Source organism: Aulonocara sp. 'chitande type north' Nkhata Bay, linkage group LG9, assembly GCF_057382095.1.
Source record: "Aulonocara sp. 'chitande type north' Nkhata Bay isolate Kocher_YH1m ecotype deep benthic linkage group LG9, A_spYH_male_GT1.1, whole genome shotgun sequence".
Lineage (NCBI taxonomy): Eukaryota > Metazoa > Chordata > Actinopteri > Cichliformes > Cichlidae > Aulonocara > Aulonocara sp. 'chitande type north' Nkhata Bay.
In genome coordinates, this window is record NC_141352.1 from 23588856 (window position 1) to 23602118 (window position 13263).

The 13263-nt window shown below is 38.4% G+C and overlaps 1 long non-coding RNA gene across 1 annotated transcript; it reads right to left on the minus strand.

The window, feature by feature from the left end:
* Positions 1-59: 59 nt before the first annotated feature.
* Positions 60-890, minus strand: LOC147322182 (uncharacterized). Its single transcript, XR_015130905.1, has 2 exons — positions 551-890; positions 60-468 (listed from the first exon to the last, which is right to left on the minus strand). It is a non-coding gene; the product is annotated as an uncharacterized LOC147322182 (long non-coding RNA).
* Between the last annotated feature and the right edge of the window lie 12373 nt (positions 891-13263).

Consider the following 13263-nt stretch of genomic DNA (forward strand, 5'->3'; position numbering starts at 1 on the left):
GTACAAGCCGTCAGACACAGAATGGACCCAAAAGACAGATTCTACACAGACACTCAAGATACGTGAAGGACGTTTAATTACAAGAACGAGAATAAATACAATGCTTGTGCACATGTACAGCGACTGCATACAGGGGTGAGTGAAATGCCAAGGCACGAATGAATACTAGCAAATGGGGCAGGGACGATATATAGCGGAGAGAGACAATTTTACTAGAATAGTAGTGAGCAAAAGCTGTGACGTGAGCAAAGACACTATAACTATGCATACAGAAATGGCAATATATAAATGATTGTGGGTAGAACACTATGACAATTAAAACACCAATTATGGTAGGAGAGATAAATACTGCAAGTTATCTGTTTGAGAGCATGAGCATGACAATGGGGTCCCAAAGCTGGAGCTGGACATCGTAGGGAATATCTAATCAGACCGAGAAACGAGGGAGAGAGCCGGTGGTCAGGGAGACTGTAAGAGAGGAGAGGTGTATCAGAGTGGAGGTAAAACGGATTGCAGTGAGATATCCAATGAGAGTAATTCTGTGGCTTACTTGTCCAGAGGTGGAGGTACGTGAGAGGAGGAGGTAAGTTTGTGAAGGTCCGGGTGAGTATTGATCCAGTACGAGAAGGTCCAGTAGTGAGACAAGGGGGCAGGCAGACAGGTGAGAGTGTAGACCGTACCCGAATGATGGCTGTGATGGCGGCAGGCGAGCTCAACGACGGGGCCGAGAGTCGCTGTAGCCCGGTGGCAAGAATGTTCCATGGACACAAGCTAGTTAGTTGCGATTCAGGCATAGAGCAGCTGTCAAGGCTGGACTTAAATACTACAGAGTTAATCAGCTCCAGGTGCAGCTCCTGAGAGAGACGAGGACGACTCCGCCCAGAGGAGGAGACATGACACACAGCGGAAAAATACTGCCACTCACGCAGACCATGACACAAGCTCTGTTTTTGCCCCATACACAACATATATTTTGATGTATGTTTGCATGTTTCAGAAAATCACTGCACCGTTTTCCTGGCAAAACAAAATGCAATGACCCGTATGGAAAAGATATATATAAATCTTATAAAGTTTGTATCTGTCCTGTGTGAAACTTGTATGAAAAGCATAGAAGAGTGAAAACAGATATAAGATCCCTAGAAAAATTATATAAATGAAACTTGTATGTTTTGGATACAAAAACAATATATGAAAGTGGCCACTTTCATGAGTAAATCATATATTTTCTATTTCTTTTCCAAATGGGGAGTGACTTTTGCACAGTATTGTCAAAATTAATTTCCATCTGTTTTCACTCCATCCAACCAGCAGCAGTGTACTTTACTGAGTTATTAATGACTTCACTGCACTTTCAGTCTTTGTAAAGCCAGCGAGTAGACCAGACTGGATGTGTTGACTGCCTGGTTCTGACTTCTATATGAACAAAAGGAAAAACTGAGGAGAACTGTAAACAAATCATTCTATTTTTTTAAGCAAAACCTTTTTGTATTACACATTATGCTATTCAGATAAAGTACTGAAATAATCCATTTTTAAGGATTTAAAGCCAAAGCAAAGGGTCAAACTGAAGTTTCCAGAGTTCCCCACAGGGTAGCTGCATGGCTACATGGTTTATATTTATTTTTCAGCCAAATAATGTGTTCAAGGAGGCTCAACACCTTTTGATTACATGAAAATAAGCAGTGTATAATCTATTTTGCTACTTTAGCTGCTTACATTCCTTTTTTTTTGTATTTCTTTGAAAGACTCGCATGAATTTACAAAGAAATACACTTATCATTCATAACACATCCACTTGATCTGATTTCATATTGTTCTTTCCTTTGGTCTGTAGTATGAAACTACTATTATGGAATACCAAAGGCCTCGGGTCCAAAGTGAAAAGTCCCATTAATAAAGAAGAGATTACTTTCACTTGCTGTCAAGACCCGGTGCTGCTAAAGGATTGATGCTCTCACATTAAATCAGCCCCTTGAAAGGTCCTTCTAAAACTGTATGAGTGCCAACTGTATAGGTAATTTTTTTCTCTCTATTGTGTTTCACTTTCAGGGCATGTTCAGTGGTTTTATCAAAGCATTGATATTGGGATTTTGCTTTGTTTGTTTGTTTGGTCATTTTTTAGAAACTGTGCATTTGTCTCTTTTTTCTTGTGTGCATTTTGTTTCTTTCTTTCTTTCTTTCTTTCTTTCTTTCTTTCTTTCTTTCTTTCTTTCTTTCTTTCTTTCTTTCTTTCTTTCTTTCTTTCTTTGTCTCCCTCCATTTCCCTCCTTGGAGCCAAAGGGTTTGTTGTTCACTTTTTGTTGTCTGAGCCATCATTCAAAATGCAAGGCTTTCTGCTGACAGGCACTGAAGCAGGGAAATGAGAAATGACTTACACAGTTTAGCTCCTCTTCATTTTCACTTGCCTTATTATTATCAAACGCGCGCACGGGCACATTCCCACACACACAAGTGGGCGCGCGCGAGCACGCGTGCACAGTGCACACACTTTCACAGATGATTAGTGAAGTCTCCTCAGAAGAAAGACACCTAAATCTGTAAAGTGGTGAGAGGTTTTTTGTCAATGTCCGCACTCCGTGACATACAGTACATTTAGCAGACTCTGACACTGCAAAGAGCGATGACCCCTGCGCATCACTAATTACCCATCATTCATAATTGATTAAAGTCTGAATGTAAATAATAAATGTAAACTGAGTTTTATTTAGGTTGTCTTGTCAACTACAGTTACCTAATGCATTACTAAGAGTGGATGCAAACACGGGCGCATAATGTTGGACTAATCCCTGCATTAGATTTAGTTAATTATTTTAAATGGCTAAGAGAGGTTGGAGGTGTCTCCTGGCTTTGTTTCGCATTCTTTATAAAGTAATTTCACATTCTGGTCATGGGAAAATGATGGACCAGGGTCCTGTTTTTCTGAAGGAAGCATTTTAATTTTGACACTGAGCCAAGATTGGCTTTACTCCTTTGGAGGATCGTTTTATTCTTTCTGAGGGGAATGCCAAAATCAAGCTATCCCATTAAAAGCAGTTTTGTCTCACTTTATATCCTAAGTTAGACTGTCAGTTGTTGTAGTATTAATAAATGAAAGAACTACACTGCCCTCCCACTAGTGTGCATAAATGATATACTTAGTTTTAACAAAGGTAAACAAATTAGACGTGACAGCTGATGAGCTGATGAGCTCTAATATAAAGTTCCAGCCTCTAAATTGTGAGAAATTAATGTTTAGTCTTTTTTTAGTCCTTTACTTGAATAGTTTTTGAATAGTTTTACTGCTATTATACACAATCTGTAAAATATTATAGAGTGTCTTACAGAGAGAGGTGCTTTTTTGTATTGTTATTAAATTGCATTATTGGCACTTATAGTCATGATTTTACCCAAATCCTTTGTTGCAGTTCTACTATTAGGCACATCATTCTCACGACTCTTAACACAGTTCAATTCTCAAAGCACATGCTTTTGCAAATCACATTTTTCACCTATGTCAAAACATGCAATGTCAGTTGGTCACTTCAACTCTGTGACCAGTAAATTAAAAATACTTCCATCATGGTTCTAAGACTTAAACACCAAATAGTTTCATACTTACTGACTTTGAAAGGGTGCTGCAAGCAGTGTGGCCTAATGTAGGACAAAAAGTGTTCAGACACAAAGTAATACTATCTTCTTCTTCATGTGGCTGATTCCTTTAGAGGTCACCACAGCAGACCATATGCCACAGTCTCACTCTATCCCTAGCATCCTCTTCTGTCATACCAAACCTGTCGTCCTTCACTACATCTATTTACCTTCTCTGTGGTCTTTCTCTTTTCCTCCTGCCTGCCAGGAGCTATTATAGCCGCTATTCCTTCTCTTCACATTTCCAAACACTCTCAATCTTACCTCTCTAACTTTATCTCCAAACTGCTCAACCCAAGCTTTTCCTCTGATATACTCGTTTTTAATCCTGTCCATCCTTGTTCCTCCCAATGAAAATCTTACCATGTTCAACTGTGCCACCTCTACCTATACTTCTTCGCCTTTTTTGTCAATGCCACCATCTCCAAACAATACATCACAGCAGGTCTCACTATCATCTTGTAAACCTTCCCTTTCTGTCTTTCTGCTATTCGTCTGTCACAAATCATTCCTGACACACATCAGAAAACAGAAACAAAGACTTTGACCATAACACCAGCTACTGTGTAGTACAGTAAAGCTATGCTGCCTACATGTATAGTGTATGCTTGTGTAATTATGACAGTGTCAGGATGTGCACCTGTGTTTCTATTTGTTTCAAGTATTCAGATTCTGAGAACATGTGTCTCTATTTAATTTCAAGTGAAGGGCAACAGTACTAGGGTAAAACTGATGTTGATGTTGTAGAGCCGATTCAGATGAGAAATACACCAACACAATAGTAAGATGTTGTTAGTAGTGAAGTGTGTGTAAAAGCAATAACAGTGAGTACAAACACAAAGACTAATGTGGGTGTGGAAATGAATTCCGGATTGGAGAACTGCACTTGACATTCCTGGTGTGAGAGCATGATGTGAATTCTTCAACCACGGTCAGATAAAACTAAATTGGACAATGTGTGATGTCATTGTGTTAATGTGCAACCCCAATGCCAAAAAAGTTGGGTTACTGCGTAAAATGTAACTAAAAACAGAATGTAACAACTTGCAAATCTCATAAATGCTGAAAACATATCAAATGTTTAAATGAGAGCATTTTATGGAAAAAAATAAGCTAACTTTGAATCGCAACATTTGTCAAAAACACTGGGCCACTTTAACGCTGCAACAGTTAAAAGTCTCTTCTTGCATTTTGGATGGCTGCGTGTCTCCATTGTGTATGCACATATTGTGAGGCGTGCGCTCTCCGAGTCAGAAAAAAAGCCATCGATGCAGTCCTCAGAAGTAGCACATCATTAATAACGGAGGGACCTTTGAAGATCCTGCATAAATGTCTAATTAGGTTTGGTAACCTTTAGGAAATTCAAGTGGGTGAATACTAAACAGGCCTGGAGATCCTGTACTGCATGGCAAACTAAGCACTCAACATGTGGGAGAGAACGCTGACATTGAGGAGGTTTGTTCCCCTGCCTGAAAGGGCATGCAATTTAAGCCACATTACAAGTGCGTCTGAACTCATTGGCCAATTTCGGGCCAATTTATCGTAGTTAACCATCCTGTGTACACACGTCATCACGGAGGTGGAACAAAAATATGCTGTGTTTCGTTTTCTTTTTTTTTATTACCTTGCCCTTCAAGCTGGGGCGGATCATTGTTTTTGCATAACTGTGACAAGCCTGCGTGGCATTTAACAGACTCTTAAGTATGAGAATTCAAACCACCAACTGTACTCGTACTGATCTACGGTTAGAATGAGGGGGCTGGTTTACACCACAGTGTCCTTGTCACAGTTTAATAAGATGTGTATCAGGGCTGACAGCATATAACAATAAAAGTAACACCATGTGTTGTTTTAATATACCCAGTCTCCCTCTGACATAGTACAGCAAGCTTTTAAGTGTCAGTCTTTGACTGTGACAGGAGCTTGAGTGTGATGCAGCTGTTTTATTGGGATTTCTGCTTTTAATTACAATGAGATTTTTTTCATTGATTTAAATGAACAGATAACTGACTTCTCTGTCTGGTGGGTCACTTGAAAGAGACATTCTCAACCCTGATATAAATATAATAAATAGAAACATGAAAATGGACTTACGATATTGTTCATTAAAAAGTGAAGCAGGTAAAGAGTTTGTTAACCCTCTGGGGTCGCCGGACGCGCCAACATCACATGACCAATTTAAGACGACACAGCTACAAGATGCAGTAAGTCAGAGTCTCCATTCCAACTTGGGTCGAAAATGCAGACTTCAAACTATATACCAGTTTTTGAATTGTTTCGATGGGCCACGTAGAACCAGAGTTATGATAAAAAATACACGAGATGTTTTTTTCTGAACAAAACAGTGGTGTTTACAGCGGGAAGACCGGTAAAAACGGCGTTTTCTACAGACAGCGCTAGCAAACGCTCTCCGCTTGCGAGCGAAAAAAGAAAAAGAAAAAATGCCCCTTCCCTATTGGTGTTAGAGTTTACCATGTCAGCCAATCAAAAAAAATGATATGGCAAACATGTGACATTTGGTTGTTTAGGGACAAGGGGAAGTTTTTAGGAGTGACGCCTGTGAGAGAAAGACAGAGAGAGAGCGAGTTTTCATATGTGAGACATTAGTAACGTTTAGCGTGTTTGGAGGCTATAGTTAGTGTGTTGTGTAGTTATTATTTTGTATTGTGTGTCAGTTAGACTGCTGAATTTCATATTTTCTCCAAAAAAAAAAAAAAAAAAGCCGTCAAAGGCAGATTTCAGTGTAAAAGCTGTTCCCACATGGAAAACTGGACTGATGCACCTCCTGCTGTCAGACCTGCAGGGTTTAGGCCTGTGGTGTTCTCCTCTGTCTTATACTGAACACAAACTACATTTTTTGGACTGGCACAAATAATTTGTGTGCCTTCTTATTTGATGCAGAACACCTGATTGTTCTGTAAATAGATTTAAATGGTTATATAAAAAAACGCCTGAGGCCTTGGCTGCATTTTTAGGTAAATAGTACCATATAACTTTGTTGTTTGCAAAACTTGTGTGTAATTTTTAGAAATGTACAATTTCTATTTGCATTTCAAGTTATGAAAATGATTCGTTAAACATGTTTGTGGGTTTTACAGTAAAAAATATAACGTTTTTCTACTCGGATTTTGAATTTTTTGTCTGAATTTAGATCAACTGTGCTAATATAGTATACCAAAATGAAAAAATAACTCAAATTTCAGATATTTGAAGTTGTGCTGAAAATAATGATACCAAACAAGGCAAGAAAAATATATTTTAAAGGAGAAATATAGAGGTAAAATCAAAAGTAGTCAAAAACGGCCAATTAAAGTGATAATAACCTGTAGTTTCCAGGCACCACATTGTGACAAAAGATAGCATTTCTATGCCTAATCTGAAAATACAGTTTGTGAACATGGCACATGGTCAGACCAATCCTGACAATAAAGGAAACTCAAGCAAAAATAGTCTGCTGTTCAAGAGATAAGAAAGATTTCTAAAGCCGCGAGAAACCAGCATGAATATGCTCTGGCTCTCATTGATGGAAATAGGGCCTGAATGTTGTTTTTTTCTGTAACCTATAACAGATTTCAGTTTGTTCATATGATCTAAAAATAAACACAGACTTTCCTAGTCGTGATACCTCAACCTCATTGCTATAAAGCAATATAAACATGCAGATCCCAAGAAATACATCACAGACATATGCGCACAGACATATTTATTATATGCACCCACAGACACACATACAAGTAAACACACAAGCACACAGAGTTGTCAGAGCACGGTGTAAAATCAGAGGGGCTGTTAATGGAGGCGGACAGCTTGGCTGCTGTTTCATCAAAGTGCAGAGGAAATGCAGATCTGTGTCCTGCAGGATGCAGGGAATTGGATCAGCTTCCTTCTGTCTGCTGAATTTGAAACACATACCAGCAGGGATTAGACAGCCTTTACCACTGTACAGTCTACTTTCTAATGGCCATCCCTGGGAAATATTTACTCACTGTGCATATGTGTTGATACGCCCATCAGGAACCCAAACTTATCCCCTGGCCAGATAGTTTTATTTACCTGCCAACCATGTGGTAGCCTACCTTGAGGATATCTTCCTTATTTCTTTCATAAAGGCCGCCTTGTACACCTCAGACTTTTCTGTTACTGACTGGTTTATAATCACAGCAGTGCAGTGCATTTGCAAGAATACCCGTGACCTCAACAAAATTCATGATTAATGTGGCATTTATTGTTACTAGGGTTGGGAAATTATGTGATGTCAAACTGTGTAAAACTGTCAGTGATCATATAGGTTTTTTTCTCTATGATATGTCTGGTTGCCAATTGAGCTGGGCTTCTTTAAGCAGAGTTTTGGGCGCTTAGTTCAGTTGGTTAGCCAATAACACACATTCCCGTCTTATTCATGGTTTGTGTCAAAAAGCTAATCTAACAATCTATATCCATCCCAACACCTACAAGATGTTTTGAAGTATTGCCTTATTTAACATTTTATATATAGTAACCAGTCAAATATGAATCACAGAAAAATGCTTAAAAAGTTTGCAGAATTGTCTCCAAAATATTCTTTAAAGAAGTGGAACAGCTTTATTATTTGACCAATGCATTAAGAAGTATATTGCTAATAGCAGTTTAAATAAATATGAATAATAAGAAATACAAAATAATAGGGAGATTTAACCAACAAATCATATTCAAACAGTATACCAATCCTCCAAGAGATAGAGTTTTGTGATTTCACAGAAAGAATAAAAAACATGTCGTCCATATCTATTATAAAATTGCAGTGATGTTTAAAGTGAGGTAAGCGAGATTGTGCCAGAAACCTCCTTTCTGTTTCCTAAAATAATTTTCCCCCTAAGAATCATGCTTTTATATTAAGTCGTCCTTTAACAATGGTTGGCCATTTTTGAAAATGTGTCTTTTAACAATATTAATCAATAAAACAATATCAATTCGATCAGAAATACATGTTAATAAATGTTACATTTTTTCATTTTTTATGGTTAAAATGAATCTCTTAGACAACCCATAAATAACCCATAATGCTTTTTAGCTGGGGTCTCTTTATATATAAGACATGTTTACACACAAATCACATGAATTTATGGTTATGTTCGATTTATGTTTAGACATGAATCCTGTGGAACAGTGGTACCAATAATGACGGCATTTAGTTATTTTCAAAACACCGGGGTTAAAGGATTATGTTTAGTTGATAAAAAAAAATATAGTAGATTTGTTTAAAAAGCAGAAAAATCTCACATTTAAACAAACTAATGTTTTTCAGCTTCAGATCACATAATAATTGTTATTATGCTAAAATTCCTGATCGTTCTCACAACATAAAACTATTTTTACAGCTGCTACTTGTACTCCTCCTTTTCTATTTTCAATAAACAACCAATATTACTTCAATTAGTATTACTACCAGGCACCATTTAAAGAAGAATTTTCCTAATAATCTCCTTTTAAAATATCTACATATAACAAGTACATGTTTTAGTTGTTTGTTTTTCAAGAAAGAAAAACTTCAGCCTAACCTTATTTCACTCCTGTTGAGAGCAATAAAATAAAAGACATTTTTTATTCAAATTGCAAAATATGTATTCTTTATTTGTTTCTAACATAGAACAATAGCTTTGAGTGAAAAACACAAAAACAGTCTCTTGTTTCAAAATACAATGGATAGCACAAACATATACAATCAGAAACCAAAGCAGGGCATTACATGCAAGCATCGGTGTAACTTTGTGCTGAACACTGGGAGGGGTCAAGCTCTCTGTATAAATAAATAAATAAATCTGGGTAAATTCCCAGATGATTAAACATGTAACTACTTTGCTGGTAATATCTGAAATGAGTAAAGAAAACAGCCTATTTACGGTATGCAAGATAATTCATAATGTTATTGGGGGGATTATATTGGTTAGGTCTGGTTATTGGGCGGGGGTCATAACCCCCCTAACCCCCCTGGAAATTACGCCCCTGAATGTAAGAAGGAACATGGTTTCTAAAAGCTCAGTGAAGGAGCTGTTTCTTTTTGGCCTTTCCGTGTGGAGTTTGCGTGCCCTTTCTCCTGCAGTCCATAGATATGTATTCTAAATATATGTGTTAAAGAAAAAACAATGACAAGCTGTGATCTGTGATGTTGCACATTTGTATTTGTATTTATTTTTAACAGGTAATTACCCCGGAGAAGAACTTCACTTTACAGCATCTACCTATTTAGTGTGTGCATCAACAACAAAAACAACTTAGACTTCGTGCCATTATAGGTGTCAAAACAAGGTATTTACGAAGACTAAATGCCCAAGCTACAGCAATTCCATCACAGCGTAGGAACAATCAACCAGATGTTTTGTCATTAGGTATCATAGCAGTGCTGTTCATCTCAACCATTCGACAAGGACAGGCTTTTTACAATAGCATTTAATGAATCACTTTAAGGCTGATGTTATTTTAGTAGAATCCATGTCAGCCCTCGGGAACCATATATGTAATTTTATCACGTTCCACAATCTGTCTGCACCATCTTTTTACTTCAAGGTGAAGGTCATGAAAAAAATTTCAATTATATTCTTTGAGAAGAGCAAATTACATTTCATGAGCTGCGGTCACAAATACAAAGTTTTATAAAGTAATATAATGACGTACCACTTGATCTGCCATTCTTACTCCCACGCCTATCTCCATTTTGCTTTTCTCTCAGGAAAACTACAAAGAGAAGGTGTCAACTGGTTTTGCCATATTGATGGAGCTGGGGGTCTATGGAGACCTCTAATTTTCTGAGTGAACGGTCCCAGAAAGAGCTAATGATATGTTAATGCTGAATGGCAGACATTAGGGAGGCCAAATGACGGCAATCCCAATTACCTCCGAGGGACGTGCCTTGTGTGGTTTTGTCACGCAAACAAACTCTGTAAACACAAATAACGTGCGGAACACTGGCTGAAGGGACTCCGCAGCGGCTGACAAAATGTCACCGATCTGAGAGAAGATCCTTACAACTTATACTCAAACACTGAGTACGCCTCCACACTTTTTTAGCTGTGGAAAAAAAAAGATAAGCGCACCTCATCATGAGAGATTTGCATCGTCTGTTTCCTAAGAGAACAATTATGCAAGTTCATACCTTTCCAAAAATGTCACAAGACTTGCAAATCTTTGAACATATTGCCAAAAACTTTTGATTGTTCTCATTTTTGCCCTTTTATAACTTTTCTGCAAATGCCAGTTTGGCAGCAATACGGGGTACCATCGTGTTTACTTTAGCAGCAGTAGCTGTCTGGGGGGGATGAAGCAGTGGGAGGAGGTTAGTTTTGAATGGCACAAGATTGAAATATGCCACAGCAGACTTTTTTTTAGTCCCAGCTTCCCCACTTGTACATATCTCCTTGTGTGGGTTTACCTATGAATGTATCTGTTAGTATGTATGTGTTCCTGTTTGGCTAGGCTTAGCTGCAGATTGCTTTCCCCTATCCCCTCCTCTAGTGTGTGCAACATATGGCCATTGTGATGGAGGGTAAAAGGAAATGACAGGCCATTTGAAGATGCTCTAGTCCCTGCATCATGAATAATGCAGAGGGTGAAGCGAGCAGGTTCTCAGCGCAAGCTTCAAAGTTTATCGGCCTCCCCTGTCTCCCTGGGAGAGAGACTACAGTGCTGCGGGGAGATTAGACCGACACCGAGCGGGGACCTGGTCAAACTCAATTAAATACAACCAGGATAATTCCATCCTCTCATTGTGCCATTTGGTTTTATTAGAAAAATAAACCCAGCATGCTCACGCCTTGAAACGACAATAGAAAGGGAAAACATCTCGTGAATTATTAAGCGGGGAGTTGGCTCCATGCTCAGTTGCTCCATGTAAAGATATGTAAATTGGCGGATGGCAGAAGACACGATTGATTAATATTTTTATTAATAATGTCAAACACCCTATGATCAGCAGTGAGAGAAATGGCAGAATAACAATAAACAACACCGTCCAGACTAAGTACGACTGAGATGTGTAGTAATAAAATTCCAAAGAAAGTGGTGTTAAACCTTTGCTGATTGGTTCTAATAGTCCCAGTGATAGATGATTTATTAGTCTTTTTGATTAGCTTGTCTAATTGAGCTGAGCTAGCTATGAAAAACCCAAAACAACTACCGTTAATTTTCCTTGTTTTTTTTAATATGCATGTTTCCTTCCACAGTTTCCGAAGTCTTTGGAGATCTAATTAGCCCAAAAGCCCCTCCTGATGGGAGATGTAGGCCTACAGAAACACTTCCCTCCACCGAGGCTGTTGTAGCATGTAACTATTTTCCGTGTCTACATGATAAACAAACACTTATGCCACCCACATACTCAGTGCCATATCAAGCCTGGCTTGGCTAATGATGATAAACCTACATAAAAGTACAAAGTGCTGCTAATTAGGCCTATGTCGATTATGGCTCATTAATGCTGATGTTGCCCTGACATGTTTTTGCCAATCATCACTGGAGAGGGCTGCAGTGCATCATTTTCTAATTACTTTAATTCATCATTGTACTGATGCTCTAAGCGAGTTCACATCAGCTCCACGGTCAAATGTTTAAATGGAAATTTGTGTAAAAAATGACCCAAAATAAATTTTTGCACATAGTGGCCTGACAAGCTGATCTTGCCGTATTTTTCTCGCAAAATCTCTCCTTCAGTTGTCCATAATGAAGAAATATGGTGATGTAACAAAATCTGTAAATGCAGTCATCCAACCAAGAAAAGGAATATTGAAAAGAGCACAAAGCACCTGTTAAACCATATTGTGTATATCTATCGAATGTCATGCCAGGAAATGTTCAGATAAGTTTCCAGGAACTCAATTTTTATCAGTGGCAATTTCATTGTTCTCTAAATTATCTTGTTTTGACCTTTGAAAGCCAAGACGAACAGCAGCCTGTGAAAGATGAAGCAGTTGCCAATCTTACTGATTTCATATCACATTTCCTCTTCCATGCTGTCCAGTTTTGTACACACAGTGGACATCGATGTATGAATGATAGATCAATTTTGAGTCATTTCCCAGTGATAATCCCACATTTCTCTTCTTTTACACTTCATTACCCTAATCTTGCCACTATGACCTACTTTTCCACTCCTTCCCAGTTCCCCAGGCACTCAAGGAGCAAGCTGTTGCACTCCCACTTACACACATACCTCTCAAGAGAATTATTTATATTGCCCAGGTCTGGGACCAGTCTAATTTGGTGAAGCTATAGAGTACACAAACCTCAGGTCTGAGATCTCTTTTGCTGAAAGCAGGAGAACTGTGAGCGCTGCGGCACGAGACAGAATAAAACATGGTGTTGCAATGGCCTTTGATCTTCCGTTCCCTCCTTTTCTCTTTTTCAAAGGACCAGCGTGGAGCTGTCCAGCTGATGCCAGAGCAGGGGCCCCATTTCTCTGCCACCAACAGACACCCCGGGACAGATGGCCAGCAGATTATTTATTTCTATTTTTATTCTATATGAGAGCAAGAAAACCGAGACACACTTTCTTTGGAGTTTGTTTCATGCTGGGTGCTCTCAGATATAAACAACATCTCACATGCATAATTATAAGTCTCTAACTGGCTTAGAAGTAAGCCTATATATAAGCTGGTTGCCTTAAAA